Here is a 14,549-nt window from a genome sequence, read left to right as displayed (position 1 = left end):
GTAGGGAAAACAAAATTTGTCAAAAAAACAAACTCTAAAAAGATTTGCCTGAAGAAATGTCAGCTGACCATAATCCCTTTCGCAACTTGGCAACTACTGAGTGGTGGAAGGGGAAGACAGGACTTGGAAAGTTTTCATTCATGCACCTGGTAGCACTTTTAACAATTACTGTCACTAAACTCCACTGGGATTTAGTGAAAGGTTGCTATATCACAGACACCAAAGCTACTCATCACTCTTGCTACTCTGCCACAAATTCTAGTCACTTCAGTTACCAATTATACTCTGCTGCATTCAGGGCCAAGGAGATATTTTTGGTTTAAGGTTTAAGGCCCCTATCATTTCAAGAAGAGGTATTTCCATGCCAGGCATCTTAACTCATTACTGCTTATCTCTGACTCATTCTGAGTTCTTTGGGGTCCAGAATTGCCATTTCTTTATTTTACCTGAAACAGCACCATGGACATTATCTCCAGACCTGCACAATATATTTACCTCCTCATCAGGCTATGTCAGGGAAGCTGGGTTTTACAAGGGTATATTATTTTCCTATGAATGCCATAACAATCTACCACAAATGGCATGGCTTAAAGTAAGAGAAATTCATTGTCTCACATTTCTGAAGGCTCAAAGTCCAAAATCAAGTTGTTGACAAGACCAGGCTCCCTCTGAAACCCCTAGGGGAGAATCCTTTCTTGCCTCTTCCTAGCTTTGGTGATTTGCAACAATCTTTAGCATTCCTTGGCTTGCCCCTGCAGCATTTCAATCTCTACCTCAGTTGTCACATGGCCTTCTCCCCTCTTTGTCTCTATCTCTATCTGGCATTTTCTACTTCTCATAAGGACACCAGTCATATTGGATTAGGGCCCACCCTAATGACCTCAGCTTAACTACATCTGCAAAGACCCTATTTCCAAATAAGATCACATTCCCAGGTTCCAGAGATTAAGACAAACATATCTTTTGGAGGAACACAATTCAACCCATAACAAAGGGCTAGGGATACTTTTCCTCAGCCCTTGGCGCCATGTCCTTTTGAAGCTTGCAAACCTTAATTCTTATGAGACAGCCAAATAATTATACTCCTCAATTCTCCTCATTTACTTTGGGGTAAAAGGAAAAATTCTGGATTATTCACTTTTTTGTACTAAAGTATATATCCGTAGCCTTTGCCATCTAATTTTGCAGTGCCATCCTACTGTGAATGACAAATACTTTCCTGCCCCTGTGCAGTAAGACTTGCCCATAGAACTTGGTTGGCCAATGAAGTTTAGTGGGTTCATTGAAAGACTAAACTGTACTTGCCTGATTTGGCTTGGTTCTTGGACCCCTGCTGTAACTCATGAGAAGAACATGTCCCAGGTATCTTCTGGTCAAAAAAGAGTGAGAAAGATGTGGAATTTTCTAATCCAATCTTTAACCTGTAAACAAGACTAACAGATCTGCAGATTAAAGAAAAGGTAACCCTGCTGACCCACAAAACTCTGAGCAAGAGAAATAAGTATTTGTCTTTTTAGGCTACTGAATATTGGGTGGTTTGTTTCACAGCATTATTATAGTAATAGCTGACCAATATGTTCTGTTGTGTTCTGATGACTTAAGATATATGCCCACTTTATCACTCCCTCTTCTCTCAAATTTTCCTGATTGATTTTGCAGGTTCTTTCTATTGAAAATTATTTCAGGCTTAATTTATTAAAAGAGCTACTCAATATTAAAAGAAATATGTCTGTCTTATGAGCCATTTATTTCAGAAATTATACTTCTGATACTATTTGTGATTATCATAATTGGCCTATCACATATTCCACTGAAATTAACTTCCCACAGAAGATAATAGAAAGAAACAGAAAAGGCTAAATCCTTGGGCATGTGTGAAATAATTTCAGGGGCCTCTTATATAAGGTCACCATATAATTAACTGTGTACTCTGGGACACCTTTGAGAATGAAAGAAGATACTCTTAATAGTTATGCCACAGTCAGTCATAAACCAGACTTCCTGAGCATTCTGGCATGTATGATCATGGTTCTTACGGTGAAACAACACTGAAGCACATAAAGAGTTTAATTTTCATCATTGTCTATTCAGCACCTTAATATCTTTCATATAAATGCTGGTTAAGATATTTGCATTTAGATTTGCAAGGTATAGAAATCAGAAAGAATGACTCCAGAAAACTCCCAAGGGGAAAAGCAGCTATTTACCTTTTTTGGATACAGGTTAATAGTCTGTATTTATTGTTAGAGCAATGCTTACTGAGGAAGATTCACAAAGAAAATATTTCAGAAAGAGTTCAGACTCTTCAGGAAGCAGGTTAACTTCCTGTTGACATTTCCAATTCCAGGTATACAGAGAACTGATTTCCTTACTGGATAGAAGGACAGAAAAACCAAATAATATGAGTTTTAGCCTTATATACCCCAATTATTCTCAAAGCCTTCAACACTAGTTTTCAGAATAAAAGATGATTCAGCTGTCTGTTTTTCTGTCTTCCTGCTAAGACATTATTTATCACTTCGATCTATTGACATTACAGTGATGTTGGAAAAGCAAAGGTGGGTAAAACTGGTGGGATCTTAGCACAAATCAAAGGAATAACTCAAGCCTGTATGAGCAGTTATGCATTCTTCAATACCATGCACTTGCGATGAAAAAAATGAAGATTTCAACTAAGAATGTCCTTGAGAAAGCAGCAAGTATATTCATTTTATTAAATCTCAACCCTTGAAGACATATCTTTTTAATTTTCTGTGCAGTGATATGAGAAATACATATGAAGCCTTTCTGCTATATAATGAAATACAATGGTTGTCTCACAGAAAACTTGCATGAAGATTTGTTTACTGTGTCACTGAACCGAAAGCAAGTGCATTTTCATAAAATATCACTGTCATTTGAAAGGATGTCTGACACACAAACTATGGGTATTGAGACTTGGGTGTTTGGCAGACATTTTTTCAAAAATGCACAAAGTGAGCCTGCCATGCCAAAGAAAGCAAGTGAGAGGTATGTTGCCAAGAATTCACGTAAAAATTTGAATCTGGGAAAATGCCTACCCACTTCCATGAACTTAAAAGTTCCTAGTAGATAAATAATTTTCTGAGACAATCAGAGGTAATATTAATAAAGGTGATATTTTGCTATTTGATTTATATAATGAAATGTGTCAAAATTTTGGAAGAGTTTCATAACTCTGTAAACAAATACTTTCCAAATGGCCATTGTATGATGTTACAAAATAATGCATGGAGAAATGATACAATCAGAGTGCAAAATAGATGGTGGACTTTAAGGTAACAATGTACAAAATGTTCATTGATATTGTTTAATATTCTTTACTAATTTTTAAGAAATTACTAATGTTGAGTTTTGATGTAGAATCAAAGAAGACTATTCCAAAATAAGTGAAAAGGCTATTGAAATATTTTTCTCTTTCCAATTACATATCTGTGTAAAGCCAGATTTTCTTCATGTTCTGTTACTAAAATAATATAGTAGGTTGAATCCAGAGATATATAGAAAAATCTATATGTCTTCTACTTTACCAGACATTAAAGAAATTGTAAAGCTATTTTAAAAATCATTCTATCAGTAATTATTTTTTATTTTGAAAACTGTAGTTATTTAATTTAAAAATATTTTATGCTATCATAGTAAGCTTACTATTATTCATACTTTAAAATTTTATTTTAATTTCCAACATAATAAATATTGGTAGATCTAACTCATGTGAATACAAACTTTTTTTGTGGTATTCAGCAATTTTTTAACACAATAAGAGAGTCCTAAAAGCAAAAGTTTTGACTACCATTGCTCTAGTCAAATCCTTTTTGTCTCTTCTGGATTCAGTTTCGTTTTGTTCTGTTTTCAATTGATAAAGATAGAGATATAAAAATCACTCTTTATTTCCTAAAAACCCTGGTATGTATAATCTCAATTCTAGTCAGCTCTTGTTTAATTCTTATTTTAAGAAGAACATTAATAAAACTTACACCATAAAATTATCTATTGGAAGCACTGCACTGATGGTAGAAAAATCAATTTGTTGAGTTTTATACAAAGTACAGGCCAAGTAAAGGGGCAATGATATGATTATGATCATTCTGTTGTGTCTTTTCCATGAAGTATTATGTGAAATTAGAAGAGTTACACTGTAGATTTCTCCTCTGGATGAGATTATCCACCCATTTCCATCTCCTTATCTATTGTGAGCTGCTTTCAAATTGTTAGAGTAATGGGTTGCATAGCTAATGTATTTGTTCAGGAAGAAAAGGAATTGTTTTGACGTACATTAAAAAAAAAATTGTTCTGATGTTTTCTTAGGATTAAACTTATTTTTGTCTCCCTAGTTTGGTGATAGTGACTTTTCAACCTGTTTGTTTTGTTTTATTTTGTTTTTGTTTTTGAAATTTTTGGACTCCATGATATTTTTTAAAATTCTCAGTTTCTTTGTGTTCTGATTTAATGCTTAAGGATTTCATTGAGAAATTTACTACTCCCTGATGAATTACTGGGGAGCCAGTTTCAAGGGGAAGTGAATTAAGTTCTCTAATTTTAGGCATATTCTATTCACTATACCCCTCACATTATGACTCCCAATGCTGTAAATGTAAAAGACAAAAGAGCTTTAAAAGACATTAGAAAAACTAACATAGGAAAAATGGATAAAATGAGTTTTAAAATGAATTTATAAAATTCAAGAAAAAACTCTTACAGATCAACAAGCATAAGCTTTGACAAGCTGAAACGTTAGAAGTGGATGGATGGTGCTCTGTACATTGGAAACTTCAGCTCTGAAAATCAGGGCAATAGATCCTTGACAAGTAAAGACACTGGATGTGTTTAGTCAGAATAATAGTAAAGGATTTTTTTCTTACTTTGTGACTCAAATTTGTAAATTATATTGGAAATTAATATCCAGATATGTTCAAGATATGCCCTATTCTAACAAGTTTTTATTCAGTATCTACCCAAGTTTCTTGCACACACAAGACCTGAAATGTGTGTTTGTTGAATAATAAATCTGGACTTAGTTCCATGTCAGTTTTCTCCAATAAATTTCAACATGGAAAAAAAAAATGCACCCAGTATCCAGACTCCTTACTTTGCCTTCGATAAATCATTCCCAGTCCAACTCTGGCCCTGAAAACATCCCCAGTATCTTCTTTTTTTTCTGCTCCAATTCCAGCTCTTGGATGTAAAAATTAAATACATGTGTGATCTGGAAATATAACAGCAATGAACCTTGGCTGCTCTACTCAGACATGTGAGTATTTAAGTAATAAAAGGTTAATACTATACCAGAAGGAACCAGGAACTCTTATTCTTCCTGCTTATACATATAGAAGAGTCAAATGATAGCATGTGGCAGACTACAACTCAGAAAACAATGTGTGCCAGAAGTTTACAAAATAAAATATCCAAAGCCCCAGATGTATAATAAAAGGTGCCTAGAGAAAGAGGAGGGGGACACATTTCTCCTGAAATCTTTTGAAATTCTTCCTTTTAAGTCTTTTGTGGGATTTTGGCTGTCAAAATGGCAAAGTAGACACAACATGAGGAAAAAAATGGTTAGAAGAGTTCTATTTTTTATACTTGCAACTTGGGTTGCCATAAAGCTTTGGGTAAAGAAAGAGTGAACTTCACAGCAGTGTAGGGTAAATATTGCTTGCTGTAAGGTGCTCACACTTCCAAGCTCAGCTGGAGGTGACTATTGGTTTAGTAGTGCAATGCTATAGACATGATGTGCAAGATTAGAGCAACTCATTCAATATTTCCATTCAACAACAAACTGTGAAGGTACAGTTCTATGCCTTGCACCTCACTTCATAAAATAAGAAAAATGATATTATATAGTTGATCCTGTCAGTGAGGTTGGGAACTTAAATCAGTTTGTTCAGCTCAGAATGAAAAAAGATTTACTCTGGAGAGCCAGCAAATGTTATCCGAAAGTAGATGATACCTTACAGTGGTTGACCTGGAAGGAGTTATTAAAGTCCATGAGTAAAGAAAGATCAGGAAGTGCTGAAATGAATATTCTGGAATATTCAGAACATCAAGATAACTTTAGTTTAAAACTCTAGAGATAAATTACTTAGATCAAAAATAAATTTAAGAAAATAAAAATTTTAAATTATTTGAAATACCACCATTAATGACTATAAAGAATACTTCATCCTGACAAATATATTCCACTTCAAAATATCTTCACAATTCTAATTTTGAAATTCTCTTTTCTTGAAGGTTTCTAAAGCCTTCAAGACTATTTTGCTTACCACCACGGAGTTTTGGTCACAGATTTTATTTCCCTCATCTAGTTTTATTTTGCTTAGCCTATGTAATCAGAGACATCTATTTCACATTTCATGACTTCTCAAAGTCTACTTCATGTTGTATATGATGGTCTTATTTAAATAATTAAAGTTGGAAAGTCATTTTAGCTTTTACAAATGAATACTTGAAAGCAAAATCAACTCAATTATAAATTACCAGTTTCTCCTAATAGTATGCTTGCTTGAGGAACTTTATTTGTATTAGTAAACTAAATTTTACTTAAATAAAAATGTATTTATCTTAAACTACTTAGCTTATTTACTATAATCTAAAATACCTCAATGCATATTAGGTACACTTTATATTTTTAACAATAAATTTTCCATATAATATATGCTAGTTTATAGATCAAATCTTTAAACTTTATAATGTGCTAGTAAATACTAATGACAATATAGATACTAGTAATCATTATTATATAAAAGAAAGACTATTACTGGTGGAGTAGCTTTTACTGTACTTACTTCGGGCAGATAACAAGTACATATTACCTCTGGACAAAGTATAAAAGGCATTGTAGAGTGATCAAAATTAGAGAGAAATTTAAGAGCATTTGACTCTTGAAAGAAAGGAAGTGGATTGGATTAGATCCATGATTATACAGATATCCCCCTTAGGACATTCCCATGTCTGAAGGTCATGGAATAGCTAAAAATTCAGGAAAAAGTCACAGACTTATTAGATTGATGTATCACAAGACAAAGTTTAGAGCTGTCAGACTGCTGGGAATTGAAGGAAAAAGCAAACTTAAAGAGAAGGGCACACAGAGAGGAAGCTGCAAAACTTGTATATAAAACGTTCAGAAACTATGCATGCATGAGGAAGACTTTAAGAAGTCCAACAGAAAACAACATGTTGCTAACAGCACAAGACAAAAATTGGTACATTTTAGATGTTTGGTAAACACTTTGGGTTTTCCACTGAAATCTAAGAATGGCCATAATTTTTTCTCAGGTCTAAGGAATTCACTCTGAGCCTAAAGGCAAAACAAATACAGACTTGCTCTAAGAAATCATATAAGCAAGACTTCAAGATTTCAAGTTAATCAGCCAGTTACTTAACTATCATCTAGAGCAGAGATTTTCCAGAGGAAAATAACAGGAACCAGTGTCTTTAAAATAAAACATCCAGACTACAGTAAAAATTAATAAATGTGAACAGGAATATCTAGTCCACAGTCAAGAGAAGAAGCAGCACACAGAAACATATACTTAAATAACACAGAGGTTAGATTAATAAGTACTTTAAAGCAGCTAACATAAAATGTTCAAGGAATTGAAGGAAAATCTGGTCATAATAATCAAACTCATGGATAATTTCAACAGGTAAATGGAAACTATAAAAAGAAACTATGGAAATTCTGGGACAGGAAATACAATATGTGAATTTAAGAATTCACAGGCTTCAGAGAACACTGAAGTTGGCAAAGAAAGAGACAGAGAGGTAGAGAGGAAATGTAAAGATAGTAGAAGGAAATGTATCTAATGTATACATCAGAGAAACAAAATTGAAAAATAAATTCAAGCAAATATATGTAACTGTGTATCCATAAGAAGAGGAGAAAAGAAAGAAAACTAAAAATAATACTTGAAGAATTGTTGAAAGAATATATATAGATCTAAAAAACTCAGAGAACTCCAAGCTTTATAAATATAAAAAAACCCACATTCAGTCACATTATAATCAAACCGCAGAACCCCAAATGTGAGTAAAACTTTGAAGATGCCAACAACAACAACAACACTTTAAATATAGGGGAGCATTGATAATAATGCTGGCTAAATTCTGATCAAAGTATGTGAAGGAAAAAAGACAATGGTGTGATATCTTTAATGTGCTGAAAAGAAAAAAATATATATATATAAACCTAGAATTATCTATCCAGTTTAAATATGATTCAAAAATGGAGAAAATACTAATATATTTTCAGGTAAACAGGTGCTGAATCTATCCTCATAAAACCTAAACTATAAAAATTGCTAAATGAATTTCTTGAGACTGAAGGGAAATGCTGTAAAATGGAATCTCAGCTCTACCAGAAGGAACAAAAAATATAAGAAATAGAAAATACCTAGATAAATATATAAAATATATTAAAAGAATCTTAATTTTTATTCTTTTAATTTCTTTTTTAAAAAATTAACTAACAGTTTAAAATTATAACATCCTAATGCAGAGTTTGTCATTTGTGTGTGTGTGTGTGTCTGCGTGTGTGTGTGTGTGTGTGTGTCTGCGTGCGTGTGTGTGTGTCTGTGTGTATAAACAATATCACAAAGGTTGGAGATATTGCTTGAATCTTGCATTTTACATTCATTTTACATTAGCTCTGAGAAGCCTTTGATAAATTATAAATATGTATTATAATCCCTAGAACATCATTAAACATACAAAAACTAGAAATAAAAGGCAATAGAGAGATTTACATGGACCAAAAATAATATTTGATTACCACATAAAAGAGAGAAAAGGAGGAACAGAAAACAGAACAAATGTAGAAAAAAGAAATATAAAATGGTAGAGCTAAATGCAACCACAAAAAGAATTATAATAAATTTGAATGAACCAAACAAAAGGAGTTAGAATGAATTGAAAATGGTAGATTTATTGTCTATAAGTTATTTGCTTTAAATAGGACACAGTTGATAAAAAGTAAAGGACAAAAAGATATATACCATGCAAACATTAATCAAATGAAAGCAAAAGTGCTTAGAGTAATAGGAAACAAACCAGAATTTAAACTGAGGAATGTTATTAGGGATAAAGTGGGACACTAATATGAATAAAGGGTCAATTCATCAAAGGTACAAAACTATCATAAATAAGCATCATCTAGTAACAGAATCTTGCCATACATGAAGCAAAAACAGGTAAACAATCTACAGAGATAGAAATTAAATAAAAATAATATTTACATATGTTGGTGGGTATTGGCTAGAAAACACATAAGGAAAATTTCCGGAATAATGGGAAAAGTCTATGCTTAATTTGGGTGGTGGCTATAGTTTTATACACATTTATCAAAACTTGAGTTGTATATTGTAGATTTATCCATTTCATTACATGTAAATTTAACCTCAATGAAAAAATCAAAGGAACAAATATGGGTCAGACAGTTACACACGACACAAGACTTCATTTATTATCTGCATGTACATTATGAGTTAGATATCATTATTTTTTTATATGATGGAACTTATTTTAAGAGAAATTAAATGATTCACTCAAGGTCACAGAATTAGTTAGTGGCAGAATCAATATTGAAATGCAGTTTGGTATTTATTCCGCTATACCATATTCTAATTTAAAAGATTCTATGTAACATAAGCATTATAATCGCTTATAAAATCATATGGTACTAATTTTTGGTTATGCTTTTCTATTTTTTTTTCTTATTTAATGATCATTTTGCTGCAAATCACGTACCTGCTATATGCTCAAAGGTTTATGTCTTGACAGTAAGGCCACTGTCAAGAGGATCTTTTTTGTTTGGAGTGGAAAAGTTAAGATAGCTGAGATAAACTTCTTAGTGATCATTAATAGGTGGAACATTCCAAGAATTACAAAGTCCTACCAACCACTATGTTAATTGAACAGAAGTTAATCATAGGTGTAATATAAGCCATACATAGGCAATACATTCCAACATTACCATTATACCAATATGTTAATAAAATTATCTTTTTGTGAGGGCTCAGGGTATTTTTTTCTTCCTTTGTTCCCTATTTCTATTTTTTTTAATCAACAAAAAATTTATTTTTTCAAAGGATAACATATTTTTTAATGTGATTCATATTTAAAATGTAAATTAAGTGATTCAGAGGTTTAAAACTGAAGTCCTTGACTTGTTTGAGATTCACCATCTCCTGGGAGACAACTAAAAATTAACAGGAGTGATCAAGCCTTATTTTTGAATAGTAACTCTCCCAGAGGGAACTTTCTGCAGCTTAGAGTAACAGAGAATCTGTAGTCCTGGATTTAACAAATTTTAAAATGTAATAAAATACACAACAGTTAAGTTGTACAGAACTATCCTTATTGACTTAGAAAGCTCTTGAGAATCTTGCAATATGTTAGACTCAATCAGCATTGTGAACATTGTGATTATCATTGCCTATCATAGACTAATAAACTAGTCATTTGAACTTTCAATTGATTTGAATTCTACATAAAGGAAGTCTATTATGTTTATAGAAGCCTTACATTTTAATTCAATCAATAATATTCTTGTTTTGCATTTATCAGCACTTTATATATATTTCATCTTATAGAAGTTTAATTTGTATTTTTTGAATTTATTGCATTTTTGACACCCATCCCTTATTTAGTATTTATTCAATCACTTATTCACTCACTTCATTCACTCTCAGATGATGCCATTATTTTTATTTCACAGAAAAAGAAGAAAAAAAAGACGCGATCAGAGATTTTCCACCTCATGCCAAACACCAAATTAGTCAATGAACCTATATTTGTGCCCACATACTCTACCTATACTCCAGATGTAATCGGCAATCACCTCCATGTATGCATTGGATCCTAAGAACAAATGCAAAGACATTGCTCCTACAATTTTGGGCTATCTACTTTATCATTGTCTTTGCCTTCACATCTGGATCATAGCTTAAAAATAAATCATGCTTTAACATCTCCCATCTTAAAACCAACCAACCAGCTCTTCCCTGATCTCATGTCCTTCTGCCAATACTGCCGTTTCTTTCCTGTCTCACTGTTACGGACTGAACGTTTGTGTACCCGCAAATTCATATGTTGAAGTTTAATCCCCAGTGTGATGGTATTAGGAAGTGGGGCCTTTGGGGTGATTAAGTCATGAGGTCCTTATGATGGGATTAGTGTCCTTATAAAAAGAGACCGGAAAGCTCGCTTGCCTCTTTCTGTCATATGGTAAAACAAAACTTCAGTAGTCTGCAGCTAAGAAAAGAACTCTTACCAGAATTTGACCATGTTGGCACACTGATCTCAGACTTCCAGCCTCCAAAACTGTAAAATAGATTTATGTTGTTTATAAGCCACCTAATATCTATGGTGCTTTGTTATAGCAGCCAGAACCGACCAAGACACTCTCCTCATAATAAAATCTTCAAAAGAGCTGTCAATACTGATTGTTTCTACTTCCTGATCTTCAATTCTCTCTTGAATTCTCTCCAGTCATTACTCACCACCACTATTCCCCTAACATCTTTGTTGTCAAGGTCACCAATAACCTTCTCTGTGAGAAGTCCCACAGTCAGTCCTCACTGCTCATTTTACCAAGCCTATCAACACCACTTGATAAGTTTATCATTTCCTCTTCCCTAAAATATTTCTTCACATTTCTTCTGGAATACCAGTCTTTCTTGGTTCTCCTTCTTTGCTTGTTCTCTTCTGTGTTGTTCTCAGCTCTATCTACAATGTGTAGACCTGTGACTGCAATGACACAGGCATGCATTAATACATTTTGAATGAATAAATTAATGAATACTTGTGTTTAAAAGCCACTCTTGCTCTTCAACTGAAGCTAATCAGAGAGTAGAGACAAATATAAGCATTAAAAAATGACTGCTAATCATTTATCTCTTCTAACGACAGTATAACATGAAGAGAAAATGTTCCTATCAATATCATAAATACAGCCTAAGACAATTGTCATGCGACTTTTCTTGTATAATATTAAACCATGAGATTTTTTTTTACAGGTTTAGTATTGTCTTTCTAATCAGAGTATGATTAACATTGCTTTGCATTTGTATATAGTCTTAATTTTATATTTATCTACATTGTGTATATGAATGTTACAAATATATATTTTCTTCTACATGTAAGATTTCCTGTGCAAATTACATGCTTGTCAAAAGCTTTCTCAAGTTAAATGATGAGAAGATAGCTCCATAGAAAATTTCTGTTTTAAGACCACTACAAAACTTAAACTTTCCATTTGAACAAAATAACAACAAACAAAAATTAAAATGTGCCTATTGTCCAAGAATTACTGGTTTCTTTAACATGACCCCTAGAGAAACAGCAGGGTCTCTGTAAAATAAGAACAAGTAGAACATGAAATTACAACATAATTTGGCATGTATGTGTATATTTATTCTTTGGTTAAAAATAGTTCATTATCACTGAGGAGATTATTCAAACAAATAGAAGCATTACCATCTAAGAAGTCATGAGATTAAAAAGGAGATATCAATACTTTATTTTTTCAGAACATACTTCAGAATACTTGAAGTATGCTCAAGTAGCATAATTATCCTATTCATGACCAGCTCACTGTTTTACCTGTCAAACTGAGTCTCTTTAGGTGAAAAAAAATCATCATATAATGATTAGCAGACAGATGTGATTTAATAAATATTGAGAATAAAAGCACTGCACAATTTTAATGGATCTGTAATTGTAATTCCCAAGTATCTTTCCTTCCTCAACTAATTGGGTAATGACATTGCTAGAATTAATCCAAGGTCATCAGCTTGCACACAGTGCAGATGGTTTCTCCACTTTATGGGTATACAGGGGATTCGAGACTACTATTGCCTGCTGCTTTTCAAACTAATTTTTATTCTTAAAAATCCATATTTTCACTGCAGCTGAACAGCTAAGCCATATGTTACTTTGTGAATACTTTAAATTATCTGGTGCATGTAATTATTACACTAAAACTAGCATGCATTAGTACTTTTCGATTTTGTTGTAAGAAAAAAACACTCACAGTACTATGCTTTGTGTGTGTGGTTTTTTTTTTCCTCTGTGTACCAAGCTTGAGTTTAAATTATGGCTCCAATGAGAATTTTAACCTAAAATACATTGGTCGGCTGATATGTTTCCTCACATGTAACACATACCACCATAGTTCAGATTTTGCCTAGTGCTATCTAAGATACTATGTTAATCCATCTAGCTACTAGAAAGTTTGGCTTTGAGATATCTTTCCAACTTCTCCTGTGGTAGCCATGATAAATAGGAACAAGGTATTTCTGTGCTTTTGTCAGAATTCTGACATGCCAATGGCAGGTTTGACAATTTGGGCCTTTTCAAATAATGTAATAGGTAAAACGTCTTTATTAAAAATAGTAATATCCGCCGCCACCGCCGCGCACGCCATAGGAGCCGTGACTGACGACGAAGTCATACGGAAGCATCTCCTAATAGATGGAGATGGTGCTAGAGATGATCGGAGAATTAATCTGCAGGTGAAAAGTTTCATTAAGTGGTACAACTCTGGATCCCAGGAAGAGGGATACAGCCAGTACCAACGTATGCTGAGCACACTGTCCCAATGTGAATTTTCAATGGGCCAAACTTTGCTGGTATATGATATGAGTCTCAGATAAATGGAAGATTTTGAAAAAAATTTACAAAGAACTAGAATGTAGCATTGCTGGAGCACATGAAAAAATTGCTGAGTGCAAAAAGCAAATTCTTCAAGCAAAACGAATACAAAAAATCGCCAAGAATATGATGCATTGGCAAAAGTGATCCAGCGTCATCCAGACAGGCGTGAGACATTAAAGGAACTAGAGGCTCTGGGTAAAGAATTAGAGCATCTTTCACATATTAAAGAAAGTGTTGGGCTTCCCTTGTGGCGCAATGGTTGAGTCCACCTGCCGATGCGGGGGACACGGGTTTGTGCCCCGATCTGGGAGGATCCCACATGCCGCGGAGCGGCTGGGCCCGTGAGCCATGGCCGCTGAGCCTGCGCGTCCCGAGCCTGTGCTCCGCAGCGGGAGAGGCCACAACAGTGAGAGGCCCGCGTACTGCAAAAAAAAAAAAAAGTGTTGAAGATAAGCTAGAATTGAGAAGGAAACAGTTTCACGTTCTTCTTAGTACCATGCATGAACTTCAGCAAACACTGGAAAATGATGAAAAGCTCTCAGAGGTAGAAGAAGCTCAAGAAACAAGCATGGAAACTGATCCTAAACCATAGACCAACTAATCACTCACCATTCCCAAGAATACTGAGGTAGCAACATGATCTTAGTGTGTTCAGAATTTGTTGGGCTCTTGAGACATTTAAAGTTTTGGCAATGAACTACGTTGCTTTTAAATATTAATGCACAGTTCATTCATATTTCTTCACACAAAGGGAGATGACTTCATTATATATTTGTTTTTATTGAAATGCCTTTTTTATACTTAAAAGATAGGAAGCAACACCCAAAAATGTTTAATGAAATGTTTTCAAGCCAGATATGTTAGTGCTTATTGGTATTCTA

The 14,549-nt window shown here is 33.6% G+C and overlaps 1 pseudogene; it reads left to right on the top strand.

Moving 5' to 3' along the window:
• Positions 1-13,334: 13,334 nt before the first annotated feature.
• On the top strand, positions 13,335-14,260 carry LOC103076993 (THO complex subunit 7 homolog pseudogene; annotated as a pseudogene).
• The last annotated feature ends 289 nt before the right edge of the window (positions 14,261-14,549 follow it).

This window comes from Lipotes vexillifer, unplaced genomic scaffold (genome assembly GCF_000442215.2).
Source record: "Lipotes vexillifer unplaced genomic scaffold, Lipotes_vexillifer_v1.1 scaffold530, whole genome shotgun sequence".
Classification (NCBI taxonomy): Eukaryota; Metazoa; Chordata; class Mammalia; order Artiodactyla; family Lipotidae; genus Lipotes; species Lipotes vexillifer.
Note: the sequence above shows the minus strand (reverse complement) of the source record. Positions and strands in the feature narration are given on the sequence as shown.